The 20,568-nt window shown below is 39.8% G+C and overlaps 11 non-coding genes across 11 annotated transcripts; all 11 read right to left on the reverse strand.

Moving 5' to 3' along the window:
* Positions 1 to 403: 403 nt before the first annotated feature.
* TRNAF-GAA (transfer RNA phenylalanine (anticodon GAA)) lies at positions 404 to 476 on the reverse strand. The gene has a single exon. It is a non-coding gene; the product is annotated as a tRNA-Phe (tRNA).
* Positions 477 to 970: 494 nt separating this feature from the next.
* Positions 971 to 1,043, reverse strand: TRNAF-GAA (transfer RNA phenylalanine (anticodon GAA)). The gene has a single exon. It is a non-coding gene; the product is annotated as a tRNA-Phe (tRNA).
* A 1,075-nt stretch (positions 1,044 to 2,118) lies between these two features.
* Positions 2,119 to 2,191, reverse strand: TRNAF-GAA (transfer RNA phenylalanine (anticodon GAA)). The gene has a single exon. It is a non-coding gene; the product is annotated as a tRNA-Phe (tRNA).
* Positions 2,192 to 3,865: 1,674 nt separating this feature from the next.
* TRNAL-GAG (transfer RNA leucine (anticodon GAG)) lies at positions 3,866 to 3,938 on the reverse strand. Its single transcript has one exon. It is a non-coding gene; the product is annotated as a tRNA-Leu (tRNA).
* Positions 3,939 to 4,432: 494 nt separating this feature from the next.
* TRNAF-GAA (transfer RNA phenylalanine (anticodon GAA)) lies at positions 4,433 to 4,505 on the reverse strand. The gene has a single exon. It is a non-coding gene; the product is annotated as a tRNA-Phe (tRNA).
* A 2,240-nt stretch (positions 4,506 to 6,745) lies between these two features.
* Positions 6,746 to 6,818, reverse strand: TRNAF-GAA (transfer RNA phenylalanine (anticodon GAA)). Its single transcript has one exon. It is a non-coding gene; the product is annotated as a tRNA-Phe (tRNA).
* Positions 6,819 to 10,206: 3,388 nt separating this feature from the next.
* TRNAI-GAU (transfer RNA isoleucine (anticodon GAU)) lies at positions 10,207 to 10,279 on the reverse strand. The gene has a single exon. It is a non-coding gene; the product is annotated as a tRNA-Ile (tRNA).
* A 1,673-nt stretch (positions 10,280 to 11,952) lies between these two features.
* On the reverse strand, positions 11,953 to 12,025 carry TRNAF-GAA (transfer RNA phenylalanine (anticodon GAA)). The gene has a single exon. It is a non-coding gene; the product is annotated as a tRNA-Phe (tRNA).
* A 1,642-nt stretch (positions 12,026 to 13,667) lies between these two features.
* On the reverse strand, positions 13,668 to 13,740 carry TRNAF-GAA (transfer RNA phenylalanine (anticodon GAA)). Its single transcript has one exon. It is a non-coding gene; the product is annotated as a tRNA-Phe (tRNA).
* A 1,677-nt stretch (positions 13,741 to 15,417) lies between these two features.
* TRNAF-GAA (transfer RNA phenylalanine (anticodon GAA)) lies at positions 15,418 to 15,490 on the reverse strand. The gene has a single exon. It is a non-coding gene; the product is annotated as a tRNA-Phe (tRNA).
* A 2,794-nt stretch (positions 15,491 to 18,284) lies between these two features.
* On the reverse strand, positions 18,285 to 18,357 carry TRNAF-GAA (transfer RNA phenylalanine (anticodon GAA)). The gene has a single exon. It is a non-coding gene; the product is annotated as a tRNA-Phe (tRNA).
* Between the last annotated feature and the right edge of the window lie 2,211 nt (positions 18,358 to 20,568).

Below are 20,568 nucleotides of genomic sequence, written 5' to 3' on the forward strand. Positions count from 1 at the left end.
ATCCTTCTCCAGTTAACTGGGTGTAATTAGGGAATTTGTTTTTTATTCTGCAAGCTAGGTATTTCTTTTTTTCTAAACTCTAAATAGGCTAGCAATCTAATGCACAGAAATGTGTGGCATGAGTAAGCAAGCTATTTCATCCGACACTTTGGTTCAAGGGAAGATGGAGACTGATGCAGACTGCGGGTTACCTAAAAATCAAGATAGAAACAGTAAATAATGGAAGTCAAAGCTGAAGGCAAGAGAGGTGGAATCCATTTTGAAAGGAAGATAGAAAACAAGTACTGTCTTGTACTGATGGTATGTCAATTAGGTTGATGAAAGGTTTTATCAATTAAATAAAACGTCACCAGAAGCTGAATCCAAGAAAGAAACACGCCTAAAAAGCTGTCTTCTGAGTCTTTGCCGAAACCCGGGATTGAACCAGGGACCTTTAGATCTTCAGTCTAACGCTCTCCCAACTGAGCTATTTCGGCCAGTTATTTCACAGCTCCCTCCGTTTTCTTCTTAATCATTGTAGACAAGACATACACCTCCAAATCATTCACTTTGATGGTACAGCTATGTCTTAAACTTCCGGTATCCTTCTGCAGCTAACTGGGTGCATTTACTCATTTACTTTTTTGGTGCGCAACCTAGGTACTTCTTTTATTCCAAACTCTGAATAGGCACACAAATGTGTGGGATGAGTAAGCAAGCTATATCATCTGACAGCTTGGTTCATGGGAAAATAGAAGATGATGCAGCCTAAGCTTTACATTAAAATCAAGATACAAACTGGAAATAATGGAAGTCAAAGCTGAAGGCAACAGAGGTGGAAGCCATTTTGAAAGGAAGATAGAACGCAAGTGCTGTGCTCTACTGATGGTATGTCGATCAGGTTATTGAAAGGTTTCATCTATGAACTAAAATGTCTACTGAAGCTGACTCCAAGAGAGAACTACACCTAATTAGCTAGGTGCTCAGTCCTTGCCGAAACCCGGGATTGAACCAGGGACCTTTAGATCTTCAGTCTAACGCTCTCCCAACTGAGCTATTTCGGCCAGTTGTCAGAGAATACCTTCCTGATGATTCTTAATCATTGTAGGCAACAAGTGGGCATCTGATCAATCACTAGGAGGGTACATCTATGTGTTAAAGTATGCTGTATCCTTCTGCAGCTAACTGGGCACAATTAGTCAATTTATTTTTTATTGCGCAAGCTAGGTATTTCTTTTTTTCTAAACGCTAAATAGGCTAGCAATCTAATACACAGAAATGTGTGGCATGAGGAAGCAAGCTATATCATCTGACACTTTGGTCCAAGGTTAGATGGAAAATGATGCAGGCTACAGTTTACCCTAAAATCGAGATAGAAACGGCAAATAATCGAAGTCAAAGCTGAAGGCAAGAGAGGTGGAAACCATTTTCAAAGGAAGATAGAAAACACGTACTGTCTTGTACTGATGGTATGTCAATTAGGTTGATGAAAGGTTTTATCAATTAAATAAAACGTCACCAGAAGCTGAATCCAAGAAAGAAACACGCCTAACAAGCTGCCTTCTGAGTCTTTGTCGAAACCCGGGATTGAACCAGGGACCTTTAGATCTTCAGTCTAACACTCTCCCAACTGAGCTATTTCGGCCAGTTATTTCACAGGTCCCTCCGTTTTCTTCTTAATCATTGTAGACAAGACATACACCTCGAAATCATTCACTTTGAGGGTACAGCTATGTCTTAAACTTCCGGTATCCTTCTGCAGCTAACTGGGTGCATTTACTCATTTACTTTTTTGGTGCGCAACCTAGGTACTTCTTTTATTCCAAACTCTGAATAGGCACACAAATGTGTGGGATGAGTAAGCAAGCTATATCATCTGACAGCTTGGTTCATGGGAAAATAGAAGATGATGCAGCCTAAGCTTTACATTAAAATCAAGATAGAAACTGGAAATAATGGAAGTCAAAGCTGAAGGCAAGAGAGGTGGAAGTCATTTTGAAAGGAAGATAGAACGCAAGTGCTGTGCTCTACTGATGGTATGTCGATCAGGTTATTGAAAGGTTTCATCTATGAATTAAAATGTCTACTGAAGCTGACTCCAAGAGAGAACTACACCTAATTAGCTAGGTGCTCACTCCTTGCCAAAACCCGGGATTGAACCAGGGACCTTTAGATCTTCAGTCTAACGCTCTCCCAACTGAGCTATTTCGGCCAGTTGTCAAAGAATACCTTCCTGATGATTCTTAATCATTGTAGGCAACAAGTGGGCATCTGATCAATCACTAGGAGGGTACATCTATGTGTTAAAGTATGCTGTATCCTTCTGCAGCTAACTGGGCACAATTAGTCAATTCATTTTTTATTGCGCAAGCTAGGTATTTCTTTTTTTCTAAACGCTAAATAGGCTAGCAATCTAATACACAGAAATGTGTGGCATGAGGAAGCAAGCTATATCATCTGACACTTTGGTCCAAGGTTAGATGGAAAATGATGCAGGCTACAGTTTACCCTAAAATCGAGATAGAAACGGGAAATAATGGAAGTCAAAGCTGAAGGCAAGAGAGGTGGAATCCATTTTCAAAGGAAGATAGAAAACACGTACTGTCTTGTACTGATGGTATGTCAATTAGGTTGATGAAAGGTTTTATTAATTAAATAAAACGTCACCGGAAGCTGACTCCAAAAAAGAAACTTGCCTGACGAACTAGCTGCTCAGTCTTTGACCAAACCAAGAATTTAACCAGGGACCCTTAGATCTAAAGTTTGACGTCCTCGCAACTGAGCTCTTTCAGCCCGTTTTTTCACAGTGCCTTCCTTATTATTATTAATCATTGTAGACAAGAAATATAAGTCGCAATCATTCACTGTGAGGGTACAGCTATGTGTTACACTTTGCTGTATCCTTCTGTAGCTAACTGGGGGCAATTACTCCTTTACTTTTTTGCTACGCGAGCTAGGTACTTCTTTTTTTCTAAACTCTGAATAGGCTACCATTCTCATAAACAGAAATGTGTGGCATGACTAAGCAAGCTATATCATCTGACAGTTTGGCTCATGGGAAAATGGAAGATGACGCCGCCTACGGTTTACATCAAAATCAAGATAGAAACGGGAAATAATGGAAGTCAAAGCTGAAGGCAAGAGAGGTGGAAGCCATTTTGAAAGGAAGATAGAAAATAAGTGCTCTTTTGTACCGATGGCATGTCGATCAGGTTGATGCAAGTTTTTATCAATGAAATAAAATGTCCCTTGAGAGTGACTCCAAGAAAGAAACATGCCTAACAAGCTGAGTGCTTGGTCTTTGGCACAACCTAGGATTGAACCAAGGACCTTTTTTTATCTTTAGTCTAACATTCTCCCAACTGAGATATTTAAACCAGGTGTCATGAAAAGCTTTCCGTATCATTTTTAATCATTGTAGACAAGACACAGAAGTCTAAATCATTCACTGTGAGGGTACAGCTATGTCTTAAACTTTGCTGTATCCTTCTCCAGTTAACTGGGTGTAATTAGGGAATTCGTTTTTTATTGTGCAAGCTAGGTATTTCTTTTTTTCTAAGCTCTAAATAGGCTAGCAATCTAATGCACAGAAATGTGTGGCATGAGTAAGCAAGCTATTTCATCCGACACTTTGGTTCAAGGGAAGATGGAGACTGATGCAGACTGCGGGTTACCTAAAAATCAAGACAGAAACAGTAAATAATGGAAGTCAAAGCTGAAGGCAAGAGAGGTGGAATCCATTTTGAAAGGAAGATAGAAAACAAGTACTGTCTTGTACTGATGGTATGTCAATTAGGTTGATGAAAGGTTTTATCAATTAAATAAAACGTCACCAGAAGCTGAATCCAAGAAAGAAACACGCCTAACAAGCTGTCTTCTGAGTCTTTGCCGAAACCCGGGATTGAACCAGGGACCTTTAGATCCTCAGTCTAACGCTCTCCCAACTGAGCTATTTCAGCCAGTTATTTCACAGGTCCCTCCGTTTTCTTCTTAATCATTGTAGACAAGACATACACCTCGAAATCATTCACTTTGAGGGTACAGCTATGTCTTAAACTTCCGGTATCCTTCTGCAGCTAACTGGGTGCATTTACTCATTTACTTTTTTGGTGCGCAACCTAGGTACTTCTTTTATTCCAAACTCTGAATAGGCACACAAATGTGTGGGATGAGTAAGCAAGCTATATCATCTGACAGCTTGGTTCATGGGAAAATAGAAGATGATGCAGCCTAAGCTTTACATTAAAATCAAGATAGAAACTGGAAATAATGGAAGTCAAAGCTGAAGGCAAGAGAGGTGGAAGCCATTTTGAAAGGAAGATAGAACGCAAGTGCTGTGCTCTACTGATGGTATGTCGATCAGGTTATTGAAAGGTTTCATCTAAGAACTAAAATGTCTACTGGAGCTGACTCCAAGAGAGAACTACACCTAATTAGCTTGGTGCTCAGTCCTTGCCGAAACCCGGGATTGAACCAGGGACCTTTAGATCTTCAGTCTAACGCTCTCCCAACTGAGCTATTTCGGCCAGTTGTCAAAGAATACCTTCCTGATGATTCTTAATCATTGTAGGCAACAAGTGGGCATCTGATCAATCACTAGGAGGGTACATCTATGTGTTAAAGTATGCTGTATCCTTCTGCAGCTAACTGGGCACAATTAGTCAATTAATTTTTTATTGCGCAAGCTAGGTATTTCTTTTTTTCTAAACGCTAAATAGGCTAGCAATCTAATACACAGAAATGTGTGGCATGAGGAAGCAAGCTATATCATCTGACACTTTGGTCCAAGGTTAGATGGAAAATGATGCAGGCTACAGTTTACCCTAAAATCGAGATAGAAACGGCAAATAATGGAAGTCAAAGCTGAAGGCAAGAGAGGTGGAATCCATTTTCAAAGAAAGATAGAAAACACGTACTGTCTTGTACTGATGGTATGTCAATTAGGTTGATGAAAGGTTTTATTAATTAAATAAAACGTCACCGGAAGCTGACTCCAAAAAAGAAACTTGCCTGACGAACTAGCTGCTCAGTCTTTGACCAAACCAAGGATTTAACCAGGGACCCTTAGATCTAAAGTTTGACGTCCTCGCAACTGAGCTCTTTCAGCCCGTTTTTTCACAGTGCCTTCCTTATTATTGTTAATCATTGTAGACAAGAAATATAAGTCGCAATCATTCACTGTGAGGGTACAGCTATGTGTTACACTTTGCTGTATCCTTCTGTAGCTAACTGGGGGCAATTACTCCTTTACTTTTTTGCTACGTGAGGTAGGTACTTCTTTTTTTCTAAACTCTGAATAGGCTACCACTCTCATAAACAGAAATGTGTGGCATGACCAAGCAAGCTATATCATCTGACAGTTTGGCTCATGGGAAAATGGAAGATGACGCCGGCTACGGTTTACATTAAAATCAAGATAGAAACGGGAAATAATGGAAGTCAAAGCTGAAGGCAAGAGAGGTGGAAGCCATTTTGAAAGGAAGATAGAAAATAAGTTCTCTTTTGTACCGATGGCATGTCGATCAGGTTGATGCAAGTTTTTATCAATGAAATAAAATGTCACTTGAGAGTGACTCCAAGAAAGAAACATGCCTAACAAGCTGAGTGCTTGGTCTTTGGCACAACCCAGGATTGAACCAAGGACCTCTTTAATCTTTAGTCTAACATTATCCTAACTGAGATATTTTAGCCAGGTGTCATGAAAAGCTTTCCGTATCATTTTTAATCATTGTAGACAAGACACAGAAGTCTAAATCATTCACTGTGAGGGTACAGCTATGTCTTAAACTTTGTTGTATCCTTCTCCAGTTAACTGGGTGTAATTAGGGAATTTGTTTTTTATTCTGCAAGCTAGGTATTTCTTTTTTTCTAAACTCTAAATAGGCTAGCAATCTAATGCACAGAAATGTGTGGCATGAGTAAGCAAGCTATTTCATCCGACACTTTGGTTCAAGGGAAGATGGAGACTGATGCAGACTGCGGGTTACCTAAAAATCAAGATAGAAACAGTAAATAATGGAAGTCAAAGCTGAAGGCAAGAGAGGTGGAATCCATTTTGAAAGGAAGATAGAAAACAAGTACTGTCTTGTACTGATGGTATGTCAATTAGGTTGATGAAAGGTTTTATCAATTAAATAAAACGTCACCAGAAGCTGAATCCAAGAAAGAAACACGCCTAATAAGCTGTCTTCTGAGTCTTTGCCGAAACCCGGGATTGAACCAGGGACTTTTAGATCTTCAGTCTAACCCTCTCCCAACTGAGCTATTTCGGCCAGTTATTTCACAGCTCCCTCCGTTTTCTTCTTAATCATTGTAGACAAGACATACACCTCCAAATCATTCACTTTGATGGTACAGCTATGTCTTAAACTTCCGGTATCCTTCTGCAGCTAACTGGGTGCATTTACTCATTTACTTTTTTGGTGCGCAACCTAGTTACTTCTTTTATTCCAAACTCTGAATAGGCACACAAATGTGTGGGATGAGTAAGCAAGCTATATCATCTGACAGCTTGGTTCATGGGAAAATAGAAGATGATGCAGCCTAAGCTTTACATTAAAATCAAGATAGAAACTGGAAATAATGGAAGTCAAAGCTGAAGGCAAGAGAGGTGGAAGCCATTTTGAAAGGAAGATAGAACGCAAGTGCTGTGCTCTACTGATGGTATGTCGATCAGGTTATTGAAAGGTTTCATCTATGAACTAAAATGTCTACTGAAGCTGACTCCAAGAGAGAACTACACCTAATTAGCTAGGTGCTCAGTCCTTGCCGAAACCCGGGATTGAACCAGGGACCTTTAGATCTTCAGTCTAACGCTCTCCCAACTGAGCTATTTCGGCCAGTTGTCAGAGAATACCTTCCTGATGATTCTTAATCATTGTAGGCAACAAGTGGGCATCTGATCAATCACTAGGAGGGTACATCTATGTGTTAAAGTATGCTGTATCCTTCTGCAGCTAACTGGGCACAATTAGTCAATTTATTTTTTATTGCGCAAGCTAGGTATTTCTTTTTTTCTAAACGCTAAATAGGCTAGCAATCTAATACACAGAAATGTGTGGCATGAGGAAGCAAGCTATATCATCTGACACTTTGGTCCAAGGTTAGATGGAAAATGATGCAGGCTACAGTTTACCCTAAAATCGAGATAGAAACGGCAAATAATCAAAGTCAAAGCTGAAGGCAAGAGAGGTGGAAACCATTTTCAAAGGAAGATAGAAAACACGTACTGTCTTGTACTGATGGTATGTCAATTAGGTTGATGAAAGGTTTTATCAATTAAATAAAACGTCACCAGAAGCTGAATCCAAGAAAGAAACACGCCTAACAAGCTGCCTTCTGAGTCTTTGTCGAAACCCGGGATTGAACCAGGGACCTTTAGATCTTCAATCTAACACTCTCCCAACTGAGCTATTTCGGCCAGTTATTTCACAGGTCCCTCCGTTTTCTTCTTAATCATTGTAGACAAGACATACACCTCGAAATCATTCACTTTGAGGGTACAGCTATGTCTTAAACTTCCGGTATCCTTCTGCAGCTAACTGGGTGCATTTACTCATTTACTTTTTTGGTGCGCAACCTAGGTACTTCTTTTATTCCAAACTCTGAATAGGCACACAAATGTGTGGGATGAGTAAGCAAGCTATATCATCTGACAGCTTGGTTCATGGGAAAATAGAAGATGATGCAGCCTAAGCTTTACATTAAAATCAAGATAGAAACTGGAAATAATGGAAGTCAAAGCTGAAGGCAAGAGAGGTGGAAGCCATTTTGAAAGGAAGATAGAACGCAAGTGCTGTGCTCTACTGATGGTATGTCGATCAGGTTATTGAAAGGTTTCATCTATGAACTAAAATGTCTAATGAAGCTGACTCCAAGAGAGAACTACACCTAATTAGCTAGGTGCTCACTCCTTGCCAAAACCCGGGATGGAACCAGGTACCTTTAGATCTTCAGTCTAACGCTATCCCAACTGAGCTATTTCGGCCAGTTGTCAAAGAATACCTTCCTGATGATTCTTAATCATTGTAGGCAACAAGTGGGCATCTGATCAATCACTAGGAGGGTACATCTATGTGTTAAAGTATGCTGTATCCTTCTGCAGCTAACTGGGCACAATTAGTCAATTTATTTTTTATTGCGCAAGCTAGGTATTTCTTTTTTTCTAAACGCTAAATAGGCTAGCAATCTAATACACAGAAATGTGTGGCATGAGGAAGCAAGCTATATCATCTGACACTTTGGTCCAAGGTTAGATGGAAAATGATGCAGGCTACAGTTTACCCTAAAATCGAGATAGAAACGGGAAATAATGGAAGTCAAAGCTGAAGGCAAGAGAGGTGGAATCCATTTTCAAAGGAAGATAGAAAACACGTACTGTCTTGTACTGATGGTATGTCAATTAGGTTGATGAAAGGTTTTATTAATTAAATAAAACGTCACCGGAAGCTGACTCCAAAAAAGAAACTTGCCTGACGAACTAGCTGCTCAGTCTTTGACCAAACCAAGAATTTAACCAGGGACCCTTAGATCTAAAGTTTGACGTCCTCGCAACTGAGCTCTTTCAGCCCGTTTTTTCACAGTGCCTTCCTTATTATTATTAATCATTGTAGACAAGAAATATAAGTCGCAATCATTCACTGTGAGGGTACAGCTATGTGTTACACTTTGCTGTATCCTTCTGTAGCTAACTGGAGGCAATTACTCCTTTACTTTTTTGCTACGCGAGGTAGGTACTTCTTTTTTTCTAAACTCTGAATAGGCTACCATTCTCATAAACAGAAATGTGTGGCATGACTAAGCAAGCTATATCATCTGACAGTTTGGCTCATGCGAAAATGGAAGATGACGCTGCCTACGGTTTACATCAAAATCAAGATAGAAACGGGAAATAATGGAAGTCAAAGCTGAAGGCAAGAGAGGTGGAAGCCATTTTGAAAGGAAGATAGAAAATAAGTGCTCTTTTGTACCGATGGCATGTCGATCAGGTTGATGCAAGTTTTTATCAATGAAATAAAATGTCCCTTGAGAGTGACTCCAAGAAAGAAACATGCCTAACAAGCTGAGTGCTTGGTCTTTGGCCCAACCCAGGATTGGACCAAGGACCTTTTTTATCTTTAGTCTAACATTCTCCCAACTGAGATATTTAAACCAGGTGTCATGAAAAGCTTTCCGTATCATTTTTAATCATTGTAGACAAGACACAGAAGTCTAAATCATTCACTGTGAGGGTACAGCTATGTCTTAAACTTTGCTGTATCCTTCTCCAGTTAACTGGGTGTAATTAGGGAATTCGTTTTTTATTGTGCAAGCTAGGTATTTCTTTTTTTCTAAACTCTAAATAGGCTAGCAATCTAATGCACAGAAATGTGTGGCATGAGTAAGCAAGCTATTTCATCCGACACTTTGGTTCAAGGGAAGATGGAGACTGATGCAGACTGCGGGTTACCTAAAAATCAAGATAGAAACAGTAAATAATGGAAGTCAAAGCTGAAGGCAAGAGAGGTGGAATCCATTTTGAAAGGAAGATAGAAAACAAGTACTGTCTTGTACTGATGGTATGTCAATTAGGTTGATGAAAGGTTTTATCAATTAAATAAAACGTCACCAGAAGCTGAATCCAAGAAAGAAACACGCCTAAAAAGCTGTCTTCTGAGTCTTTGCCGAAACCCGGGATTGAACCAGGGACCTTTAGATCTTCAGTCTAACCCTCTCCCAACTGAGCTATTTCGGCCAGTTATTTCACAGCTCCCTCCGTTTTCTTCTTAATCATTGTAGACAAGACATACACCTCCAAATCATTCACTTTGATGGTACAGCTATGTCTTAAACTTCCGGTATCCTTCTGCAGCTAACTGGGTGCAATTACTCATTTACTTTTTTGGTGCGCAACCTAGGTACTTCTTTTATTCCAAACTCTGAATAGGCACACAAATGTGTGGGATGAGTAAGCAAGCTATATCATCTGACAGCTTGGTTCATGGGAAAATGTAAGATGATGCAGCCTAAGGTTTACATTAAAATCAAGATAGAAACTGGAAATAATGGAAGTCAAAGCTGAAGGCAAGAGAGGTGGAAGCCATTTTGAAAGGAAGATAGAACGCAAGTGCTGTGCTCTACTGATGGTATGTCGAACAGGTTATTAAAAGGTTTCATCTATGAACTAAAATGTCTACTGAAGCTGACTCCAAGAGAGAACTACACCTAATTAGCTAGGTGCTCAGTCCTTGCCAAAACCCGGGATTGAACCAGAGAGCTTTAGATCATCAGTTTAACGCTCTCCCAAATGAGCTATTTCGGCCAGTTGTCAGAGAATACCTTCCTGATGATTCTTAATCATTGCAGGCAACAAGTGGGCATCTGATCAATCACTAGGAGGGTACATCTATGTGTTAAAGTATGCTGTATCCTTCTGCAGCTAACTGGGCAGAATTAGTCAATTTATTTTTTATTGCGCAAGCTAGGTATTTCTTTTTTTCTAAACGCTAAATAGGCTAGCAATCTAATACACAGAAATGTGTGGCATGAGGAAGCAAGCTATATCATCTGACACTTTGGTCCAAGGTTAGATGGAAAATGATGCAGGCTACAGTTTACCCTAAAATCGAGATAGAAACGGCAAATAATGGAAGTCAAAGCTGAAGGCAAGAGAGGTGGAATCCATTTTCAAAGAAAGATAGAAAACACGTACTGTCTTGTACTGATGGTATGTCAATTAGGTTGATGAAAGGTTTTATTAATTAAATAAAACGTCACCGGAAGCTGACTCCAAAAAAGAAACTTGCCTGACGAACTAGCTGCTCAGTCTTTGACCAAACCAAGGATTTAACCAGGGACCCTTAGATCTAAAGTTTGACGTCCTCGCAACTGAGCTCTTTCAGCCCGTTTTTTCACAGTGCCTTCCTTATTATTGTTAATCATTGTAGACAAGAAATATAAGTCGCAATCATTCACTGTGAGGGTACAGCTATGTGTTACACTTTGCTGTATCCTTCTGTAGCTAACTGGGGGCAATTACTCCTTTACTTTTTTGCTACGCGAGGTAGGTACTTCTTTTTTTCTAAACTCTGAATAGGCTACCACTCTCATAAACAGAAATGTGTGGCATGACCAAGCAAGCTATATCATCTGACAGTTTGGCTCATGGGAAAATGGAAGATGACGCCGGCTAGGGTTTACATTAAAATCAAGATAGAAACGGGAAATAATGGAAGTCAAAGCTGAAGGCAAGAGAGGTGGAAGCCATTTTGAAAGGAAGATAGAAAATAAGTTCTCTTTTGTACCGATGGCATGTCGATCAGGTTGATGCAAGTTTTTATCAATGAAATAAAATGTCACTTGAGAGTGACTCCAAGAAAGAAACATGCCTAACAAGCTGAGTGCTTGGTCTTTGGCACAACCCAGGATTGAACCAAGGACCTTTTTTATCTTTAGTCTAACATTATCCTAACTGAGATATTTTAGCCAGGTGTCATGAAAAGCTTTCCGTATCATTTTTAATCATTGTAGACAAGACACAGAAGTCTAAATCATTCACTGTGAGGGTACAGCTATGTCTTAAACTTTGTTGTATCCTTCTCCAGTTAACTGGGTGTAATTAGGGAATTTGTTTTTTATTCTGCAAGCTAGGTATTTCTTTTTTTCTAAACTCTAAATAGGCTAGCAATCTAATGCACAGAAATGTGTGGCATGAGTAAGCAAGCTATTTCATCCGACACTTTGGTTCAAGGGAAGATGGAGACTGATGCAGACTGCGGGTTACCTAAAAATCAAGATAGAAACAGTAAATAATGGAAGTCAAAGCTGAAGGCAAGAGAGGTGGAATCCATTTTGAAAGGAAGATAGAAAACAAGTACTGTCTTGTACTGATGGTATGTCAATTAGGTTGATGAAAGGTTTTATCAATTAAATAAAACGTCACCAGAAGCTGAATCCAAGAAAGAAACACGCCTAAAAAGCTGTCTTCTGAGTCTTTGCCGAAACCCGGGATTGAACCAGGGACCTTTAGATCTTCAGTCTAACGCTCTCCCAACTGAGCTATTTCGGCCAGTTATTTCACAGCTCCCTCCGTTTTCTTCTTAATCATTGTAGACAAGACATACACCTCCAAATCATTCACTTTGATGGTACAGCTATGTCTTAAACTTCCGGTATCCTTCTGCAGCTAACTGGGTGCATTTACTCATTTACTTTTTTGGTGCGCAACCTAGGTACTTCTTTTATTCCAAACTCTGAATAGGCACACAAATGTGTGGGATGAGTAAGCAAGCTATATCATCTGACAGCTTGGTTCATGGGAAAATAGAAGATGATGCAGCCTAAGCTTTACATTAAAATCAAGATACAAACTGGAAATAATGGAAGTCAAAGCTGAAGGCAACAGAGGTGGAAGCCATTTTGAAAGGAAGATAGAACGCAAGTGCTGTGCTCTACTGATGGTATGTCGATCAGGTTATTGAAAGGTTTCATCTATGAACTAAAATGTCTACTGAGGCTGACTCCAAGAGAGAACTACACCTAATTAGCTAGGTGCTCAGTCCTTGCCGAAACCCGGGATTGAACCAGGGACCTTTAGATCTTCACTCTAACGCTCTCCCAACTGAGCTATTTCGGCCAGTTGTCAGAGAATACCTTCCTGATGATTCTTAATCATTGTAGGCAACAAGTGGGCATCTGATCAATCACTAGGAGGGTACATCTATGTGTTAAAGTATGCTGTATCCTTCTGCAGCTAACTGGGCACAATTAGTCAATTTATTTTTTATTGCGCAAGCTAGGTATTTCTTTTTTTCTAAACGCTAAATAGGCTAGCAATCTAATACACAGAAATGTGTGGCATGAGGAAGCAAGCTATATCATCTGACACTTTGGTCCAAGGTTAGATGGAAAATGATGCAGGCTACAGTTTACCCTAAAATCGAGATAGAAACGGCAAATAATCGAAGTCAAAGCTGAAGGCAAGAGAGGTGGAAACCATTTTCAAAGGAAGATAGAAAACACGTACTGTCTTGTACTGATGGTATGTCAATTAGGTTGATGAAAGGTTTTATCAATTAAATAAAACGTCACCAGAAGCTGAATCCAAGAAAGAAACACGCCTAACAAGCTGCCTTCTGAGTCTTTGTCGAAACCCGGGATTGAACCAGGGACCTTTAGATCTTCAGTCTAACACTCTCCCAACTGAGCTATTTCGGCCAGTTATTTCACAGGTCCCTCCGTTTTCTTCTTAAGCATTGTAGACAAGACATACACCTCGAAATCATTCACTTTGAGGGTACAGCTATGTCTTAAACTTCCGGTATCCTTCTGCAGCTAACTGGGTGCATTTACTCATTTACTTTTTTGGTGCGCAACCTAGGTACTTCTTTTATTCCAAACTCTGAATAGGCACACAAATGTGTGGGATGAGTAAGCAAGCTATATCATCTGACAGCTTGGTTCATGGGAAAATAGAAGATGATGCAGCCTAAGCTTTACATTAAAATCAAGATAGAAACTGGAAATAATGGAAGTCAAAGCTGAAGGCAAGAGAGGTGGAAGCCATTTTCAAAGGAAGATAGAACGCAAGTGCTGTGCTCTACTGATGGTATGTCGATCAGGTTATTGAAAGGTTTCATCTATGAACTAAAATGTCTACTGAAGCTGACTCCAAGAGAGAACTACACCTAATTAGCTAGGTGCTCACTCCTTGCCAAAACCCGGGATTGAACCAGGGACCTTTAGATCTTCAGTCTAACGCTCTCCCAACTGAGCTATTTCGGCCAGTTGTCAAAGAATACCTTCCTGATGATTCTTAATCATTGTAGGCAACAAGTGGGCATCTGATCAATCACTAGGAGGGTACATCTATGTGTTAAAGTATGCTGTATCCTTCTGCAGCTAACTGGGCACAATTAGTCAATTTATTTTTTATTGCGCAAGCTAGGTATTTCTTTTTTTCTAAACGCTAAATAGGCTAGCAATCTAATACACAGAAATGTGTGGCATGAGGAAGCAAGCTATATCATCTGACACTTTGGTCCAAGGTTAGATGGAAAATCATGCAGGCTACAGTTTACCCTAAAATCGAGATAGAAACGGGAAATAATGGAAGTCAAAGCTGAAGGCAAGAGAGGTGGAATCCATTTTCAAAGGAAGATAGAAAACACGTACTGTCTTGTACTGATGGTATGTCAATTAGGTTGATGAAAGGTTTTATTAATTAAATAAAACGTCACCGGAAGCTGACTCCAAAAAAGAAACTTGCCTGACGAACTAGCTGCTCAGTCTTTGACCAAACCAAGAATTTAACCAGGGACCCTTAGATCTAAAGTTTGACGTCCTCGCAACTGAGCTCTTTCAGCCCGTTTTTTCACAGTGCCTTCCTTATTATTATTAATCATTGTAGACAAGAAATATAAGTCGCAATCATTCACTGTGAGGGTACAGCTATGTGTTACACTTTGCTGTATCCTTCTGTAGCTAACTGGGGGCAATTACTCCTTTACTTTTTTGCTACGCGAGCTAGGTACTTCTTTTTTTCTAAACTCTGAATAGGCTACCATTCTCATAAACAGAAATGTGTGGCATGACTAAGCAAGCTATATCATCTGACAGTTTGGCTCATGGGAAAATGGAAGATGACGCCGCCTACGGTTTACATCAAAATCAAGATAGAAACGGGAAATAATGGAAGTCAAAGCTGAAGGCAAGAGAGGTGGAAGCCATTTTGAAAGGAAGATAGAAAATAAGTGCTCTTTTGTACCGATGGCATGTCGATCAGGTTGATGCAAGTTTTTATCAATGAAATAAAATGTCCCTTGAGAGTGACTCCAAGAAAGAAACATGCCTAACAAGCTGAGTGCTTGGTCTTTGGCACAACCCAGGATTCAACCAAGGACCTTTTTTATCTTTAGTCTAACATTCTCCCAACTGAGATATTTAAACCAGGTGTCATGAAAAGCTTTCCGTATCATTTTTAATCATTGTAGACAAGACACAGAAGTCTAAATCATTCACTGTGAGGGTACAGCTATGTCTTAAACTTTGCTGTATCCTTCTCCAGTTAACTGGGTGTAATTAGGGAATTCGTTTTTTATTGTGCAAGCTAGGTATTTCTTTTTTTCTAAACTCTAAATAGGCTAGCAATCTAATGCACAGAAATGTGTGGCATGAGTAAGCAAGCTATTTCATCCGACACTTTGGTTCAAGGGAAGATGGAGACTGATGCAGACTGCGGGTTACCTAAAAATCAAGACAGAAACAGTAAATAATGGAAGTCAAAGCTGAAGGCAAGAGAGGTGGAATCCATTTTGAAAGGAAGATAGAAAACACGTACTGTCTTGTACTGATGGTATGTCAATTAGGTTGATGAAAGATTTTATCAATTAAATAAAACGTCACCGGAAGCTGAATCCAAGAAAGAAACACACACACCTAACAAGCTGTCTTCTGAGTCTTTGCCGAAACCCGGGATTGAACCAGGGACCTTTAGATCTTCAGTCTAACGCTCTCCCAACTGAGCTATTTCGGCCAGTCATTTGACAGGTCCCTCCGCTTTCTTCTTAATCATTGTAGACAAGACATACACCTCGAAATCATTCACTTTGAGGGTACAGCTATGTCTTAAACTTCCGGTATCCTTCTGCAGCTAACTGGGTGCATTTACTCATTTACTTTTTTGGTGCGCAACCTAGGTACTTCTTTTATTCCAAACTCTGAATAGGCACACAAATGTGTGGGATGAGTAAGCAAGCTATATCATCTGACAGCTTGGTTCATGGGAAAATGTAAGATGATGCAGCCTAAGGTTTACATTAAAATCAAGATAGAAACTGGAAATAATGGAAGTCAAAGCTGAAGGCAAGAGAGGTGGAAGCCATTTTGAAAGGAAGATAGAACGCAAGTGCTGTGCTCTACTGATGGTATGTCGAACAGGTTATTAAAAGGTTTCATCTATGAACTAAAATGTCTACTGAAGCTGACTCCAAGAGAGAACTACACCTAATTAGCTAGGTGCTCAGTCCTTGCCAAAACCCGGGATTGAACCAGAGAGCTTTAGATCTTCAGTTTAACGCTCTCCCAAATGAGCTATTTCGGCCAGTTGTCAGAGAATACCTTCCTGATGATTCTTAATCATTGCAGGCAACAAGTGGGCATCTGATCAATCACTAGGAGGGTACATCTATGTGTTAAAGTATGCTGTATCCTTCTGCAGCTAACTGGGCACAATTAGTCAATTTATTTTTTATTGCGCAAGCTAGGTATTTCTTTTTTTCTAAACGCTAAATAGGCTAGCAATCTAATACACAGAAATGTGTGGCATGAGGAAGCAAGCTATATCATCTGACACTTTGGTCCAAGGTTAGATGGAAAATGATGCAGGCTACAGTTTACCCTAAAATCGAGATAGAAACGGCAAATAATGGAAGTCAAAGCTGAAGGCAAGAGAGGTGGAATCCATTTTCAAAGCAAGATAGAAAACACGTACTGTCTTGTACTGATGGTATGTCAATTAGGTTGATGAAAGGTTTTATTAATTAAATAAAACGTCACCGGAAGCTGACTCCAAAAAAGAAACTTGCCTGACGAACTAGTTGCTCAGTCTTTGACCAAACCAAGGATTTAACCAGGGACCCTTAGATCTAAAGTTTGACGTCCTCGCAACTGAGCTCTTTCAGCCCGTTTTTTCACAGTGCCTTCCTTATTATTGTTAATCATTGTAGACAAGAAATATAAGTCGCAATCATTCACTGTGAGGGTACAGCTATGTGTTACACTTTGCTGTATCCTTCTGTAGCTAACTGGGGGCAATTACTCCTTTACTTTTTTGCTACGCGAGGTAGGTACTTCTTTTTTTCTAAACTCTGAATAGGCTACCACTCTCATAAACAGAAATGTGTGGCATGACCAAGCAAGCTATATCATCTGAAAGTTTGGCTCATGGGAAAATGGAAGATGACGCCGGCTACGGTTTACATTAAAATCAAGATAGAAACGGGAAATAATGGAAGTCAAAGCTGAAGGCAAGAGAGGTGGAAGCCATTTTGAAAGGAAGATAGAAATAAGTTCTCTTTTGTACCGATGGCATGTCGATCAGGTTGATGCAAGTTTTTATCAATGAAATAAAATGTCACTTGAGAGTGACTCCAAGAAAGAAACATGCCTAACAAGCTGAGTGCTTGGTCTTTGGCACAACCCAGGATTGAACCAAGGACCTTTTTTATCTTTAGTCTAACATTATCCTAACTGAGATATTTTAGCCAGGTGTCATGAAAAGCTTTCCGTATCATTTTTAATCATTGTAGACAAGACACAGAAGTCTAAATCATTCACTGTGAGGGTACAGCTATGTCTTAAACTTTGTTGTATCCTTCTCCAGTTAACTGGGTGTAATTAGGGAATTTGTTTTTTATTCTGCAAGCTAGGTATTTCTTTTTTTCTAAACTCTAAATAGGCTAGCAATCTAATGCACAGAAATGTGTGGCATGAGTAAGCAAGCTATTTCATCCGACACTTTGGTTCAAGGGAAGATGGAGACTGATGCAGACTGCGGGTTACCTAAAAATCAAGATAGAAACAGTAAATAATGGAAGTCAAAGCTGAAGGCAAGAGAGGTGGAATCCATTTTGAAAGGAAGATAGAAAACAAGTACTGTCTTGTACTGATGGTATGTCAATTAGGTTGATGAAAGGTTTTATCAATTAAATAAAACGTCACCAGAAGCTGAATCCAAGAAAGAAACACGCCTAACAAGCTGTCTTCTGAGTCTTTGCCGAAACCCGGGACCTTTAGATCTTCAGTCTAACGCTCTCCCAACTGAGCTATTTCGGCCAGTTATTTCACAGGTCCCTCCGTTTTCTTCTTAATCATTGTAGACAAGACATACACCTCGAAATCATTCACTTTGAGGGTACAGCTATGTCTTAAACTTCCGGTATCCTTCTGCAGCTAACTGGGTGCATTTACTCATTTACTTTTTTGGTGCGCAACCTAGGTACTTCTTTTATTCCAAACTCTGAATAGGCACACAAATGTGTGGGATGAGTAAGCAAGCTATATCATCTGACAGCTTGGTTCATGGGAAAATAGAAGATGATGCAGCCTAAGCTTTACATTAAAATCAAGATAGAAACTGGAAATAATGGAAGTCAAAGCTGAAGGCAAGAGAGGTGGAAGCCATTTTGAAAGGAAGATAGAACGCAAGTGCTGTGCTCTACTGATGGTATGTCGATCAGGTTATTGAAAGGTTTCATCTATGAACTAAAATGTCTACTGAAGCTGACTCCAAGAGAGAACTACACCTAATTAGCTAGGTGCTCAGTCCTTGCCGAAACCCGGGATTGAACCAGGGACCTTTAGATCTTCAGTCTAACGCTCTCCCAACTGAGCTATTTTGGCCAGTTGTCAGAAAATACCTTCCTGATGATTCTTAATCATTGGAGGAAACAAGTGGGCATCTGATCAATCACTAGGAGGGTACATCTATGTGTTAAAGTATGCTGTATCCTTCTGCAGCTAACTGGGCACAATTAGTCAATTTATTTTTTATTGCGCAAGCTAGGTATTTCTTTTTTTCTAAACGCTAAATAGGCTAGCAATCTAATACACAGAAATGTGTGGCATGAGGAAGCAAGCTATATCATCTGACACTTTGGTCCAAGGTTAGATGGAAAATGATGCAGGCTACAGTTTACCCTAAAATCGAGATAGAAACGGCAAATAATGGAAGTCAAAGCTGAAGGCAAGAGAGGTGGAATCCATTTTCAAAGAAAGATAGAAAACACGTACTGTCTTGTACTGATGGTATGTCAATTAGGTTGATGAAAGGTTTTATTAATTAAATAAAACGTCACCGGAAGCTGACTCCAAAAAAGAAACTTGCCTGACGAACTAGCTGCTCAGTCTTTGACCAAACCAAGGATTTAACCACGGACCCTTAGATCTAAAGTTTGACGTCCTCGCAACTGAGCTCTTTCAGCCCGTTTTTTCACAGTGCCTTCCTTATTATTGTTAATCATTGTAGACAAGAAATATAAGTCGCAATCATTCACTGTGAGGGTACAGCTATGTGTTACACTTTGCTGTATCCTTCTGTAGCTAACTGGGGGCAATTACTCCTTTACTTTTTTGCTACGCGAGGTAGGTACTTCTTTTTTTCTAAACTCTGAATAGGCTACCACTCTCATAAACAGAAATGTGTGGCATGACCAAGCAAGCTATATCATCTGACAGTTTGGCTCATGGGAAAATGGAAGATGACGCCGGCTACGGTTTACATTAAAATCAAGATAGAAACGGGAAATAATGGAAGTCAAAGCTGAAGGCAAGAGAGGTGGAAGCCATTTTGAAAGGAAGATAGAAAATAGGTGCTCTTTTGTACCGATGGCATGTCGATCAGGTTGATGCAAGTTTTTATCAATGAAATAAAATGTCACTTGAGAGTGATTCCAAGAAAGAAACATGCCTAACAAGCTGAGTGCTTGGTCTTTGGCACAACCCAGGATTGAACCAAGGACCTTTTTTATCTTTAGTCTAACATTCGCCCAACTGAGATATTTTAGCAAGGTGTCATGAAAAGCTTTCCGTATCATTTTTAATCATTGTAGACAAGACACAGAAGTCTAAATCATTCACTGTGAGGGTACAGCTATGTCTTAAACTTTGCTGTATCCTTCTCCAGTTAACTGGGTGTAATTAGGGAATTCGTTTTTTATTGTGCAAGCTAGGTATTTCTTTTTTTCTAAGCTCTAAATAGGCTAGCAATCTAATGCACAGAAATGTGTGGCATGAGTAAGCAAGCTATTTCATCCGACACTTTGGTTCAAGGGAAGATGGAGACTGATGCAGACTGCGGGTTACCTAAAAATCAAGACAGAAACAGTAAATAATGGAAGTCAAAGCTGAAGGCAAGAGAGGTGGAATCCATTTTGAAAGGAAGATAGAAAACAAGTACTGTCTTGTACTGATGGTATGTCAATTAGGTTGATGAAAGGTTTTATCAATTAAATAAAACGTCACCAGAAGCTGAATCCAAGAAAGAAACACGCCTAACAAGCTGTCTTCTGAGTCTTTGCCGAAACACGGGATTGAACCAGGGACCTTTAGATCTTCAGTCTAACGCTCTCCCAACTGAGCTATTTCGGCCAATTATTTCATAGGTCCCTCCGTTTTCTTCTTAATCATTGTAGACAAGACATACACCTCGAAATCATTCACTTTGAGGGTACAGCTATGTCTTAAACTTCCGGTATCCTTCTGCAGCTAACTGGGTGCATTTACTCATTTACTTTTTTGGTGCGCAACCTAGGTACTTCTTTTATTCCAAACTCTGAATAGGCACACAAATGTGTGGGATGAGTAAGCAAGCTATATCATCTGACAGCTTGGTTCATGGGAAAATAGAAGATGATGCAGCCTAAGCTTTACATTAAAATCAAGATAGAAACTGGAAATAATGGAAGTCAAAGCTGAAGGCAAGAGAGGTGGAAGCCATTTTGAAAGGAAGATAGAACGCAAGTGCTGTGCTCTACTGATGGTATGTCGATCAGGTTATTGAAAGGTTTCATCTATGAACTAAAATGTCTACTGAAGCTGACTCCAAGAGAGAAC

The sequence above is a fragment of the Pleurodeles waltl genome, unplaced genomic scaffold (genome assembly GCF_031143425.1).
Source record: "Pleurodeles waltl isolate 20211129_DDA unplaced genomic scaffold, aPleWal1.hap1.20221129 scaffold_492, whole genome shotgun sequence".
NCBI classification, from domain to species: domain Eukaryota; kingdom Metazoa; phylum Chordata; class Amphibia; order Caudata; family Salamandridae; genus Pleurodeles; species Pleurodeles waltl.